General features: G+C 46.8%; 1 protein-coding gene across 1 annotated transcript in view; it reads left to right on the plus strand.

The window, feature by feature from the left end:
• Positions 1–715: 715 nt before the first annotated feature.
• brinp2 (bone morphogenetic protein/retinoic acid inducible neural-specific 2) overlaps positions 716–15,872 on the plus strand; it is a 168,586-nt gene continuing 153,429 nt past the window's right edge. The window contains exon 1 of the mRNA XM_068738211.1: positions 716–1,563. The gene's annotated coding sequence lies outside the window, so the exon portion shown is untranslated. The remainder of the gene's footprint in view (positions 1,564–15,872) is intronic.

The raw sequence follows: 15,872 nt of genomic DNA on the forward strand, positions 1-15,872 counted from the left end.
TCCGTCTTGTTGTGAGGTGACGGTGGTACCGAGCAGACGGATTCACACATCTTTTCTATTAAAAAAATGAAAGCCGGCGAGCATCTCACACTCCTGATGAACGCTTCACGTGTCTTCATATTGAAACACTCCCCAGAGCGCCGCCATCAATCACAGGCCTGCCGAGTGAGTTTGTGTAACCCCCCCCCCCCCCCCCCCCCCCCCACACACACACACACACACACACACACACCAGATTGTTCTAAAGAGAAGCGGGCGGACACATGGAGGCATACACAGAGAGACCCCCCCTCACACACACACACACACACACACACACACACACACACACACACACACTCATAAAGCACTTTCACTGTTTTTCTCTCCTCCTCTTTAACTCCTCTTTCATACACTTCTCTCATCTTTCTCTCCATCCTCATCCTCTGTTTCATCTCAGGTCTAGCTTCCTCCGTTTTCTCCCTCCATCCTCTCATTACCCCTCCACCCTTCTCTCTCTCTCTCTCTCTCTCTCTCTCTCTCTCTCTCTCCCCATCTCCACGGCGCGCATCATCACAGCGCGCACCTCATTTTCTCCCTCCCTCTCCTCCTTCTCTGCGGTTTTCAGCCAATCACTGCCGGATGGGGGGCGTGGCCTCACACCGGGAGGATGGACGGAGTTGGTTGAGGAGATGCGAGAGGGGAGAGAGGGAGAGTAGCGGAGAGCGCTGGTGGAAAGAGACGCTTCTCTGAGCTACTTGGAGAAACAAAACGCCGGGTTTGACACTGAGTGATGACCGTGGTGCGGAGAGACCCAGCAGACCGGGAATAAACACACACACACACACACACACACACACACACACACACACACACACACACACACACACACACACACACACACACACACACACACACAGGGAGAGGAGGAGGAGGAGGAGGAGGAGCAGGGTGCACTGTGGATACCTGCGCGCATCCCTTCCTGCCGCAGGTGAGCGAGGATCCCTCTGAAGGGAGAGTTGGTTTCTGTTTTTGGGGTCCGGTGAGGAAGTGAGAGAAGAGCACGTCCTCCTGGAATCTATTCCTCCGGTTCTCGTCTGTTTGCTTTTTTTCAGTCTCCCTCAAAGCAAACACTTGTCAGGTCTCGGAGCTCCGTCAGATCGTGGACTTGGTTCTGAAGGCGGGATTACGCAGAGCAGCGTCTCCGGGCAGAGAGGAGAACATTCCTCCAAACTCGGAACTCGTGCCTCGCGACGCGAAACGGAGTCCTCCCATTCCCATCTGTGTGCTGATGAAGAGGACAATGTCTGGATTATTACTGCCCAACCTGCCCCGGGGAAGAGGGGGAGAGTGAGGGAAGCAGAGCGAGAGAGCGAGAGAGCGAGAGAGAGAGAGAGAGAAAGAGAGAGAGGAGGGTGGAGAGGTGAAGAGAAGAAGGAGGGAAGTCGGTGGCGCTTGGCTGTCGTCCACTTGTTCGTTAGCGCCCTTTTTGCCGTTCGCTCTCCACCTCTTTAGTGTTTCTTTCTCTGGATAATCGGACACACACCAGGAGACGCACGGGGAGGACCTGCGTTCGCACCCTGGGTGAGTTTGCGTGCTCCACGCGGGAGGGGAATTCGATGTAAAAAAGGGTGTACAAAGAGTGCGGTGCTGTGCGGTATTTTTTGTGCCTAGTGCGCACATTTTGTATTTACGCGCAGCCAGCCAGCCCCCACTCCCGGGTCTGTGCGCACATATGCGGGGCTCGTGGGGTTAGTTGCGGTGTGGCGGCGCTCAAAAAGTCGTGACGCATGATCGATGAGCTGGGGGGGGGGGGGGGGGGGGGGGCTGACGATATGAATTAACGGGACTCGGGTTGGCCCGTTTCCTCTCAAAGCGCGGCGGGAGGAACGCGTTCCTTCCGTCAATATGTGATGTGCAAAGACGGTGCACGTGCAAATACATATCGGGGGTCACACGTGGGTCTTGAGACGTCAGCATAAATTCACGCAGGTTTTTTTTGTGCATTTTAGTTTGTTTTTTTTAAATAGCAGTGCAGATGCTGGATTGTGTGTGTGCGCGTGTGTGTGTGCGTGTGTGTGTGCTAAATTGTTGTGTCTTGGCATACATAACTTTGCAACATGTTGCCTTTCCCTCTACCGTGTGTGTGTGTGTGTGTGTGTGTGTGTGTGTGTGTGTGTGTAAACCACAATCCACTCCTGCTGCCATCATTCTATAGTAGAAACGAGCTGAATCTGACTTTTCCTTCAACCTGCGCTGTGCTTCATCTCACCAACGTGTGTGTGTGTGTGTGTGTGTATGAGTGTGTGTGTGTGTGTGTGTGTATGAGTGTGTGTGTGTGTGTGTGTATGAGTGTGTGTGTGTGTGTGTATGAGTGTGTGTGTGTGTGTGTGTGTGTGTGTGTGTATGAGTGTGTGTGTGTGTGTGTGTGTATGAGTGTGTGTGTGTGTGTGTGTATGAGTGTGTGTGTGTGTGTGTGTATGAGTGTGTGTGTGTGTGTGTGTGTGTGTGTGTGTGTGTGTGTGTATGAGTGTGTGTGTGTGTGTGTGTATGAGTGTGTGTGTGTGTGTGTATGAGTGTGTGTGTGTGTGTGTGTGTGTGTGTGTGTATGAGTGTGTGTGTATGAGTGTGTATGAGTGTGTGTATGAATGTGTGTGTGTGTGAGTGTGTGTGTGTGTGTGTATGAGTGTGTGTGTGTGTGTATGAGTGTGTGTGTATGTGTGTGTGTGTGTGTGTGTGTGTGTGTATGAGTGTGTGTGTGTGCGTGTGTGTATGAGTGTGTATGAGTGTGTGTGTGTGTGTGTGTGTGTGTGTGTGTGTGTGTGTGTGTGTGTGTGTGTGTATGAGTGTGTGTGTGTGTATCTGTGTGTATGAGTGTGTGTGTGTGCGTGCTCCTGTGGTCTCTCGTCACTAATGCATATCTTCCTGCCCGCCTGCCTCTCTCTCTCTCTCGGTGTGTCTCTCTTCGACTGTGTGTGTGTGTGTGTGTGTGTGTGTGTGTGTGTGTGTGTGTGATATTGTTGCTCCATCAGTCACCCAGAATGCCGGCTACGCACGGCGCAATTTCTCACAAATTCACTGAACCATGTAAGCACAACATTTACCTGTCAGCTACTTTGTCGAGAGACTACTGTATGTGGCCCGGAAGAAATCCTGAGAGGAGGAGCTGCTGCCTTTAGATTTACACTTAACACCCCCACCCTTACCCCACCTCACCCCCACCCCACCGTAGAGACCCGGAGTGGGAGAGAGGTCCTGCCAAACAAATCATGGTGGAGGGAGGAGAAGAGGGAGAACAAGTGGAAACCCATCTCAATCCGTAGGTTCACTCACATGCTCCTGGAGGGTGTGACAACTCTTCACTGTGTTCCCAGGGTTAACATGGCACATAATGGAAACATGAAGAAGCTGATAAGTTCCCCAGTTTTACATGTGTGCTTCCCCAGGGTCCTGTGTTTAGGAACAAATAGCCCTTTCAGTTGAAATAAGAATGTCTTTGAGCTACCTGGGAACGAGAACGGGCTGGTTCCTAAGCTCTACACAGTACGTAGCAGGAACCCGATGAAGATGTTCCCCAGCTCTACTCAAGTCATTTGACGTTGTTCAGGGAACGAACTAAAGGGAACTAGCAAGGTGTCGAACGTGAGGCCCTGAGGAAAGGAGTCTGTGACAACAAACCTTTTTAAAGGGTTACTTGATGTGTGTGAAGAGAATGTTAAACTGGACAATACAGGACCCGGGTAACAACCACGGGAACACAGGACATGAAGAACATAGGACATTAAGAACACAGGACATTAAGAACATAGGACATTAAGAACACAGGACATTAAGAACACAGGACATTAAGAACACAGGACATTAAGAACATAGGACATTAAGAACACAGGACATTAAGAACACAGGACATTAAGAACATAGGACCCTGGGAACATAGGACCCTGAGAACATAGGACCCTGATAACACAGGACCCTGATAACACAGGACCCTGATAACATAGGACCCTGAAAACACAGGACCCTGATAACACAGGACCCTGATAACATAGGACCCTGTGAACATAGGACCCTGATAACATAGGACCCTGATAACATAGGACCCTGATAACATAGGACCCTGATAACACAGGACCCTGATAACATAGGACCCTGTGAACATAAGACCCTGATAACACAGGACCCTGATAACATAGGACCCTGATAACATAGGACCCTGTGAACATAAGACCCTGATAACATAGGACCCTGATAACATAGGACCCTGATAACATAGGACCCTGGGAACATAAGACCCTGATAACACAGGACCCTGATAACATAAGACCCTGATAACACAGGACCCTGATAACACAGGACCCTGATAACATAGGACCCTGATAACATAGGACCCTGTGAACATAGGACCCTGATAACATAGGACCCTGATAACATAGGACCCTGTGAACATAGGACCCTGGGAACAGGACCCTGTGAAAGTAGACGCGCTCTACTCTGTCCATTCTCATCGTATAAATTTAAATGAAGTGAGAGACACTTTGGGCGTTTCTGTAGCACTAAAAGCATTTCAAAGAAGCTGAGCACACGACACACAGAGTTCTAATGACACGTTTTAGGGTAAATGTCAGCGGACATCTGTGCTCCATCATGACAGGAGAAGGGGAACATTTAATGCCCGAACCAGTGAGTGTTTGGATATTTGACTGAAAATCAAAGAGGGCCTCTCTTGTGAAGTACATATGCAGGAGAATAGGGCGGGGCGATATGGCTGAACTCAATATCAGGGTATTAAAAGGAGACAGTAGTGATTTAGTATCACACTGCAATAGTTGTGACGAGAAACAGTTTAAAGAAGATTGGTGAAAAGCATTTAACAAAGACCAAGAGATCCTTTCTGTTCTTCTCTTGTCTTCATCAAAGTCCAAAAAAGATTCAATGTACTGTGACCAATGTTTGATCCTCTGAATATGATATGGAAATACATAGAACAACACTATTCACACATTTAGAACAGGACTAACATATTCTATAAAACAACGTGTGTGTACAGTACATGAGATGCATCTCATTTATCGGTGTCACAGAGCTCCATTGTTCTCCCAAAATCACCTTAATGAGCCACAGTGTTGCAGCGGGTGCCACGCTCCTTCATTAGCATGAACACACACAAACACACACTTTAGTTTCTTCTGACTCAATCACACCCAAACACTCACCTGAGCACCAAATATGTATTCATCCACTGTTAAAAACAGTCCCTTTACTGCTCTATTCTGTCCTGTTGTGAAGACGTCCTCACAGAACGTTGTAACGTTAGCTGGGGACAGACGTTACAAACGGCGACGTTTACAGAGAAGCTTGTTTTTTAAGTCCTATTTGGAGAGGAACGCCTTTTTATAATCCTCACATCTTCTCAGCATCTCAATACAAATGCATCACAGTGCACTTCCATCACGCCTGGCATGTTTATTAGATTATCGCCCATCCCTCCATGAGACCACAGACAGCATTAGACAACGGCGAGTAGGAGGGCAGATGAGTTCTAATGTAGCTTTTGTTGCTGCTTGTTGTCGAGTTTCAGACACATAAAGCTGTCAGCTTCTAGGAATAAAACCCATAATTCATTCTTATTTTTACACATTCTCTCAGCGCAGGAACGTCTCGGCAATCAAGATCAAAATTCAAACCACTTTTCATTTTGCTCAAGTAAAGGCCCTGCTGGGTCCCCAGTCTGTACTTCTAGAACCATTAATATAAATGTGCAAAAGTACATTCCTCCGTATGAAAATGAGTTTATATGCTAGTGTCCCTCAGCTGAAGGAGATGGGCCTCAGCAGACACGTTCCACAGCTAACGACTGCAGAAAGGACCTCTTAAAGATGTCACTTTCATTATTCTCGGCGATGTTGTATAGTTTTGCAGATATTTCTGGCGCTTTCACTTAGAAATTGTTTTCAAAGAAGGCGGCATCTGTGTTTTCATTAAGCCTTTTTTTTATCCTCTTCCCGAGAGCGTGGCTTCAGGTTTAATGACTTCCCCAAAATGAAAAGGAAAAGTGGCTTCATTTCTACCGGCGTCGACTGGAAGCAGCTGTAGCTTCTGAAACATTCTGCCGTCCCGGTGATGCGTCCACACGGCGATCCGGTGAATCCGTCCGGCTTTTCTTACTTGCTTTCATGTCTCCACTTCCTGTGTTCTCTACTCACATCCTCTCACAGCGGCGCCGTTCACGGTCGGCGTCTTCAGCCGCTCCGTCTGCCGACCTTTGACCCGCTTCTGACGGCGCAGAGGTCGGAGCGGAATCCACCGCTGCTCTTCATCTGGAGCCACTCCGCAGGAGAGCGCATCAGCTAAATGCGTGTATATAAATGTAAATGCGTGCTCTTTAGAGATTGACTCGTGCTATACGATGTGGCGGCGCCCTTCACGCTGCAAGGACATGGGCAGATATTGAAAATGCAGCCTTTTCAGCGATTGATACACAATAGAGGGGCTTTCAGATGGGCCCGCGCTCTCATCCCTCAGCTGTGCTTTTCAAGATAAACTGTGTACAGGCTTCTAAAGTTCAAGTCAGGCTGTGGAACCATCGCAGCATAATTGAAGTTCTTCACAAATGTACAGAGTGCTGTGTCTGTGGGCTGTGTGTAGGAGGCTGTGCGATCCATCCGTCAGCCTGCAGCGGTTAATGGTGGCTTTTATTTTCCCGGGCTGGTTGAGAGAATATCCGTCTCATCAGCGACTGAGGAACCACAGCAGCTTTAAGTAGTGCTGCCGATCAATGTGTGGCTGAAAACTAACACACGGCTTTCATAATTGTTTGAATAAATTGTTCAACATGTTTTGAGGAACAGCGCTCTCGTGTCTGTGCGCTACAGATGAAGCTAACGCTGGTTAGCTAACGCTGGTTGGCTTTGCTTCAAAGACAAGGACAAGAAACCACAGCAAAGATTAGCCCGGCTAGTTGTTCTCCTCTTGTTTCCAGTGTTTGTGCTAAGCTAAGCTAGCCGTCTGCTGTCTGGAGCCCTTTATATTTAACGCACATTCAGTGTCTCCTCACTCTCTGTAAGGTGAGGAGGAGCGTATTTTACAAAATGTCCAACTCCTCCTTCGATCTACCGAGTCATGTATTAAGGAAGAATCCTCATTTTGGAGCTCAAAATGAGGATTTTGCCATTTCTCCTTTTTATAATTGTGCGATTGAATCTCTTTGGTAATTATTCATCCATTCATGTAGTAATTCATTCATTAACCAGGAACAGTGCACATTAATCAACATTTCAGTTTCCACCTCAATGTAAATGTGTCAGAGTTAGCTAATGAGCTCATTTTCAGCTGTGGTCCCCGGGCAGGTTAGAACAGATTAGTGGTCTAATGCCATCACTGCGCTGCTTCAGTGGGCACTACAGTACAGCACCACAGCGTACACTAAGTATCAGACATATGGAGGGTGAAGACAGTGAGATCATGTCATCTCATGTAATGTTACTGCAGTGGCAGACATGCATGACTCATGGTGTCTTTAGGTTGGCTGTTTCTGATGTTAGGTATGTTGTCAGTCGGGCACACGGTGTTCCTATTTGTCTATTTAGTCGTATTATTATTATTATTCAATTCTGAATAAGTAATACATGTTACATTTAATGCATGAGATTTCATAGTATACTGATAGTATCATACAACATGTATTCAAATGTTATTATGGCTCGTATTGAAATATGAGAATCTAGTGTTTTTCGTCATTGTCGTCAGGCGGTCATCAGAAGAATCCAGGCTCAGCAGAGTGAACGCCTTCAACCTTCAGGCTTCTCCTCCTCCTCTGTGTTTGTTTACTTCAAACCGCTCACCAGCCAATCTACAGGCATCGATTGGCCCACATGATGTTTTTATGTACAGTATTTATTTGTATGTGGAGGTGAAAAATCTTTAAGCAGTATACTGAAGCTGGATCAGGAAGGCGTTCCCGTCCCGTGTGGACCTGGAGTAATTGATTATTGATTGACGGAGGGACAGTACCTCTGATGTGGGTCGTTGAGTCCTGCTGCTCTGCTGCCTGAGTGGACTAACCCGTCATGTTGCACCAACTCTATGAATCTTTAGGAACCTCTGAAAGGGTTAAAGTGGTAGAGACCTGTCAATCACTATGTAGCCCCGCCCCTAAATCATCCCCTCTTTATGGTGTTTGACTCTAAATAGAGCATAATGTACTAAATGAACATCATGCTGTATTGAAGAAGACTGTAAACTAGAGATTGAGACCATAAACTCATGTTTACAATGTTTACTGAGGGAATAAATCAAGAGAGAAGTAGAGTCATTTTAGACTAGACTTCTATACAGCCAGAGGAGTCGCCCCCTGGTGGACACTAGAGAGAATGCAGCTTTATTAACTTGTGAAGCTCTGACTTCACTTTAAAGAACCGGAGGTTGCCTCCATCAGGTTTCAGTCAAACCACCAATATCACAACAGATCTAATTATTCCATAAAATAATGAACCTGTTTTCTGCAAAATGACAATGTTGTGATATGAATGAATTGAACGAGGCTCATCATTAATAAAGACTTCATCAAACCGTACTTGACAATAAACAGTGGGTAACATGTTCTCTCATGCTACATGGACCCCTTTCCTGCCACCATTGATATCTAACGATGCAGATAGTATTTGTTTTTATCTGTCCAGGTTTTATCCATCTCCTACGTTTCTGCCTGACATCAGAACTGTCGAGATGAATGGAATTTAGTTTGTGAAGCCCACATAATTGAAAGAGATAAATTCAAACGTCTGTTCTCTGGATGATCTACGGACTTCACTGAACAGTTTCCATCAGCTCTCAGTGCATCGCGGTAGATGTGACCATCGATTTCACGTTATCTTTTATATTGCTTTGTAGGGTCATCAGAGTCAGTCAACCCAAGTCAAGTCAATTGTATTTATATGGCTGAACATCACACATTTGCCTCGGGGGGCTTTACAGTCTGGACAGCAGAGGACACCTTCTGTCCTCTTTGAACTTCACAAACAAACCGCCATCAGACCCCGTATGTGATGACGCGGTGTGGGGAACGCCCTCAGTCAGGACTGTAATGCTAATCCATTTGAAGTGTTATTTAACCCAAACATAATTTGTCCGCTCTGTCAAACAGCAGCACTCACAGGCAGCAGACAGTTCAGGAATCAATGGACCCGTCGGCCGCGTTTGGTGGCTACTGGGATCTGAACTTCCCGTCTGGGGATCAGTAAATCTGACCTCAGTTATCATTCAGTCAATACAAATTATTCCACCTTGTAAGAGACAATTAATGACATCTTAATACTGGGTGAAATGGTCTATGTTGACATGGCCTATTACATAATGTCTGCTATCATTTTAGTGTGTATGAATGTTGTTTGCTACTTTCTTGCCATAAAGTGGACGAGACATTTTGTTATTAACGACCATAATTCAGTTTCGGTGCACATGACACAGTGGGGACAGCAGGCGGATCACACCAGCTGTTTGTGTTTGTTGTCAAACAAACCTGTTGCTGTCCGAGGTGCTGATCCAGCCTGTCGGTCTGGCTGATCAGCAGGACTCCTGCTGCCCCGCGAGGGGACGGGGTCTCTTTGTGACCTCAGGACCAGTGGTCTCTGTCTCTGGAGGCTGTGGGTCGGCTGTCCGGAGGGAACGTCCTCATTGCTTTGATTGTGACGGACAGCCAGACGTCTGATCTCACACACGTCATCTGATCTATTTCATATTCATCTTTAGGCTGTTTGTTGTAATTCAGGGTTGTGCTCAAGTCCATCAGCAGTCTTCAGTTTCACACGTCTTCAGTTCTCCGTGGACACTGGAACCAGATGCAGTCTGACATTATTGCTTTATAAATGGCTGAAACAATGACTCCATTATTACAGATGCTTCTCAGTCCTCTCCATGAGGATGAAACTATTCATTAATGTAATGCTTTCAGCAGCAGCCCTCCCTGTTCTTTGATAAAGTTAGACACAAACTCCAATTAAAGGTGGCTGTGCTGTCAATGCAGCGCTGACCTATAAACCAGCGGCTGGTAAACGGAGCTCTCGACTTCTTATCCAACAGATTTGCTACAAAAACAGAAAACATAAAGAAAAATCGCAGTCATTAGAAAGAGCGCCTCTGGGTGAAATAAAAAAGATGAAACAATAGCTCTAACCACCAACACCGCCGCCGCCGTTCCAATCTGCGGCGCTGACAATCCTGTCGCGGTGAAAACCTTGGAGACGTTCCTGACTTCAGTGGCTCGTTCAAGGCAAAAGAGTTGGGAGGGAACGACATGAAAGGCGGCGCAAAACTCCTTCTTCCTCTCCTTCTTCCTCTCCTTTCTCTTTGTACTTCAAAGTGTGCTCCCCTTCTTGAGGAGAAGCCTCCTGCGTCCCCACTGCAGCGGCAGGACGGGGGGCTGAGGAGGATCCGCTCCATTGTTTCCCATATGTACATTAATCCACGTGGACCGTAGAGGTAGCTGACATTTCAGTCTTCATGGGGGGGGGGGGGGGGGGAGACGAGAGTGATGTGTGTGTGTGTGTGTGTGTGTGTGTGTGTGTGTGTGTGTGTGTGTGTGTTGAAAAGAGATTTCCTGTTAATTTAATCCGCTGAGGAGTTTTTATTTCTTTTAAACCGCTTCAGAATGTTCCTCTGGACTGAGCTGTGGACTTGTGTAGAAGAACATCTCATTAATGAGCTTCTCTCTGGACGGTCAGTGGTCCGTCTCCCACCAGGACTTTGATTCAGGAAGGTCAAGAACACTTTGTCTTCTCCGTTGTGAGTCTCGTCACTGAAAGCTGCAGCGTGGACGTTTTACAATGTTTAGATTATGATAGTAGTATATATATATATATATATATATAGTAGTATATATTAGTAGTATATAGTAATGAGGTTTTCAGATCTGAAAGATAAACACAGAACCATTTTCTTTGAATCTTTTCTAACTTCTGGAATTCCACATCTGGATAAAAGTCACTTCTTAACCCTTTGGTGACGATGTATACAAAGAGATGGTGGAAGATTTTCTACTCAGTGTATAATAAGATAACTTGTAACGTCTCTGTGATCTTGTTACGTTTTCCTACGAATGCTCAGCAGCATGAGCAGCTAGTCTGGTGCTGATCTTCTGTTAATACAGAATCTACGTGACGAATAAGTCACCGTCTGGGTTGAAGTAACTGTATTAACGACAGACGTTGAGACAGAGGACGCTCTGTGCAGCGTTATAATACATCACCTGTCCCAGCAACAGGGGTTGTATACAAATGATAGTGCATGACTTACAGTATGAAAGCTGCAGTCTGCCTAACTATACCTCCCACAAACAGAACAGATACTCTTCTCTCTTTCCTTTGATTAAACTGTCTCAAGGTTCACACCACCCAGTTCCTCCAGCCATCCCCAATGAGCAGACTGCAAAGCAGCAAACACCTTCTCTGTGCTCAAAAGACAAACGCTGCCATTCAGCCGTGTTTACTGTTTTCCTGTGGTTGAGAATGCGGTGCATTGTTACTTTGGAGTCATGCATAAGTGATGGTGAGGTCTAAAACTTGTCATCCAGGTCCCTGTCAGACGCCGGAAGAAGAAACATTAAGGAACGCCGAACTCTCCGAGCGCCCGAGCGGTGCATTATTCACGATTCATTATTCAAGCCTTATCCACGCACCACGACGTCTCCTCTGTCACCTAATCTCCTGCCTCTCCTCCACCTCCTGACGGTGATTGGGAAAGACGTTTAGTGGAGAAACACAATGATTATCAGCCGCAGCGTTGATCTGCGTATTGAACTGAATCATCCCGAGTCATTGGCTCTGACATCCAAACCCCTTCACCATCGATTTCAACTGTTGCCACTGAAGGAGATTTAACCACCCCCCCCCCTCTGTTTCTCTCTCTCTCTCTCTCTCTCTCTCTCTCTCTCTCTCTCTCTCTCTCTCTCTCTCTCTCTCACACACACACACACACACAACCTGCCTTAAACAGGTTATGCTGCAGAAACGTACCGATTGTCTACTTTCCTGACCCACTTTATCAGAATTCAGGTTCTTACTATTCAGTCGGTCCTCTTTGGTGCGGGGAGAGCTCCATCAGGAGGAGAAAGGGGTGGAGAGAGATGTGAGAGTATAGCTGCGTATGAATTACTTTATATTCACCCTGTTTTACATCGTGCATGGCGGGCGGAGAATTTGCCGACCACAGGAAGGAACGGATCACTGCCTCACCCGGTCCCATCAGCGAGACGCTCGTCCGCCGCTGGAATACATTTTACGGCCAAACATCGGCCTCGTTCCCTTCAGATGGAGCGGGTCGCCTCAGAGCGGGACGGAGCGGAACGGCCGGATGCGCTCATTAAAAACCCATCAGGCTGCCGAATCAGTCTGTCGGCTCTGCGGAGAACATCTGGGAAGACGGCGTGACGGCGTGACGGCCTTCCTGCCCGTTCACTCACTGCAATCGTGGTTCCATATGTGAGAACCTGACGAGGAGAGATCTCCTACTTCACTGGTTATGTAGCGCACAGACGCCAACAGGAGGCAGTGACACGTCCAGAGGCACACAGAGAGTAGAGTATGTATTATATAATATAGAGTATATATTATGACCCAACTCTGTAACTCTACGGAGCTTTTTAACCTCTGACCTCCTCTTACAGCAGGTGTACTGTACGGTTCAGTCACAGCACCCTGATTAGCCCACTACAGTGTAGCACCAAACGAGAGCTAGAAGGAGAACATTTGACAGGCAACAGATCAAGGACTCTCCTCATGCAGCATCATTATTACTTTACATGGATATACATCAGTGTTTCTGTGAATCCCAATGATTAAAAATAAAAGTATGATCATCAGGCCATCTAAGAGCAGGGTGTGCTTTAGTTCATGCTCTGTTGAACACCAGCACACAGTGCATCAGCCGGTCTTGTTGTTACAGGAAACGAGACACTTGACTGGAGTGAGAGAACATAAATACGTTCCCTCAACGAGCCTCAAATCATGCTAATTTATTCGTTGAAGAGGCATTTTTACTTGTTTTTATTGGCTCTGGTTTCAGCCAAGTTTAAACTCCCAAATTAGTCTGGCTGGGTCTGCGTTCCTGATTACATATTTAATTCATGAGAAAACATTCAAAAAAGAGGGCCAATACCCCCCCCCCCCTTCTGCCCCCTCGTTGTGGCTAACTAACCCAACCTGGATTGACTCAAGTTGTCTTTTGCTCACATGAATCTGACAACATGAAAACAACAACAACACTGATTTTCAATCCGGAGACATGAACATCACAAAATTAAATTCTGGGGAGATACTCGTGTGTGTGTGTGTGTGTGTGTGTGTGTGTGTGTGTGTGCGCACATGCTCTCTTTAAAGGGTGAATTAGGAATGAGACTTTTGATCTCAATCAATATTTATAAATAATAAAGCAGTTAAGGGAAGAAATACAGGAAGATACTTGAGATGTGAGCAGCTGAAGAGCAGCTCCACAACCAGAGAGCGCCGGACGGATGGAGACTATTAAAGAACACGTCTCCTATGTCAAATATACATCTATATAGAGACATATATATTTAATATAGAAAACACGAGTCTCCAGCACTCCGCATGCACAGAGACACTTCATGCTGGTTGTGGGGCAGCATGTAGTCAGAGCCATTATATATATATGTATGTATTATATTATATTATTCTGCTATTATTATAACAATGATGCTTTTCATTGACGTTCTGTTGCTAGGGAAAACTGCTCTGGTCCGAGTTCACTTCCTGTCAGCCACGGCTTTAGCTAACATTGCAACAGGAAACACAAAGAGCAAGAGAGGCTGTACAGGAAGCAGCATGACTCATTCTGTCAGCAGGATTCACAAAGCGTCACTTTAAGACGTGTTTCACGCTCTTCATTCAGCTCTTTGTTGAACAAACTAAGTTATAGTTGTAACATGAGTTACATGAAACACGTGCTATAATTCCAATAGAAGTGTGTTGTGTAGCTGCGTCATACATACATTTTGAGGGAACATAATTTGAAGATTGCAGTTTTGTTTTTGCGTCACACTGTTCATTAACTCAGTTTAAATGCGATGAACAAACTGAATATACGCAAATATGCATTAATTTATTCTGTTATGTTCATTAAAGTACTTTTCGTTCCTTCAGTACTTTTTAAAAGTATTTAATTCACAGGAGTTTATAAGCTTGTACAGTGTGGTTATGTCATAGAGACTAGTTCTTTATTACACTAATATTTAGAATAAGAAAATGTGATATATATATATATATATATATATATATATATATATATATATATATATTGAGACAGATTACCCAGAAAAAAAGGAATTACGCAGGTACAAAAAGAAAAGGTTTGTGAACAGGGTTCAAGTGTATTGTAAATATTTAAACAGTTATATAAAAATATACAAACAGTTAACAGTTGGACTCTGGGAGCTCCACACCTCAACCTCCTGATATGTACGGATAAAATAATGAAGTACGTTGCTTTGGATAAAAGTTTGCTATTATATAAATCCCTTCATTTCACTGGAGGGTGACGTTGGAGTTGATTGCAGGTCAATCACTGTGTCTATCCCACCACACGAGGACACCTCTGTGTCCACCACACGAGGACACCTCTGTGTCTATCCCACCACACGAGGACACCTCTGTGTCCACCACACGGGGACACCTCTGTGTCTATCCCACCACACGAGGACACCTCTGTGTCCACCACACGAGGACACCTCTGTGTCTATCCCACCACACGAGGACACCTCTGTGTCTATCCCACCACACGAGGACACCTCTGTGTCCACCACACGGGGACACCTCTGTGTCTATCCCACCACACAAGGACACCTCTGTGTCTATCCCACCACACGAGGACACCTCTGTGTCCACCACACGAGGACACCTCTGTGTCTATCCCACCACACGAGGACACCTCTGTGTCCACCACACGAGGACACCTCTGTGTCTATCCCACCACACGAGGACACCTCTGTGTCCACCACACGAGGACACCTCTGTGTCTATCCCACCACACGAGGACACCTCTGTGTCCACCACACGAGGACACCTCTGTGTCTATCCCACCACACGGGGACACCTCTGTGTCTATCCCACCACACGAGGACACCTCTGTGTCTATCCCACCACACGAGGACACCTCTGTGTCCACCACACGGGGACACCTCTGTGTCTATCCCACCACACGAGGACACCTCTGTGTCTATCCCACCACACGAGGACACCTCTGTGTCCACCACACGGGGACACCTCTGTGTCTATCCCACCACACAAGGACACCTCTGTGTCTATCCCACCACACGAGGACACCTCTGTGTCCACCACACGAGGACACCTCTGTGTCTATCCCACCACACGAGGACACCTCTGTGTCCACCACACGAGGACACCTCTGTGTCTATCCCACCACACGAGGACACCTCTGTGTCCACCACACGAGGACACCTCTGTGTCCACCACACGAGGACACCTCTGTGTCTATCCCACCACACGAGGACACCTCTGTGTCCACCACACGAGGACACCTCTGTGTCTATCCCACCACACGAGGACACCTCTGTGTCCACCACACGAGGACACCTCTGTGTCTATCCCACCACACGAGGACACCTCTGTGTCCACCACACGAGGACACCTCTGTGTCTATCCCACCACACGAGGACACCTCTGTGTCCACCACACGAGGACACCTCTGTGTCTATCCCACCACACGAGGACACCTCTGTGTCCACCACACGAGGACACCTCTGTGTCTATCCCACCACACGAGGACACCTCTGTGTCCACCACACGAGGACACCTCTGTGTCTATCCCACCACACGGGGACACCTCTGTGTCCACCACACGAGGACACCTCTGTGTCTATCCCA

Source organism: Cebidichthys violaceus, unplaced genomic scaffold (assembly GCF_023349555.1).
Source record: "Cebidichthys violaceus isolate CVI_PGR_0920_01 unplaced genomic scaffold, fCebVio1.0.p SCAF_8, whole genome shotgun sequence".
In the NCBI taxonomy this organism is placed as follows: domain Eukaryota; kingdom Metazoa; phylum Chordata; class Actinopteri; order Perciformes; family Stichaeidae; genus Cebidichthys; species Cebidichthys violaceus.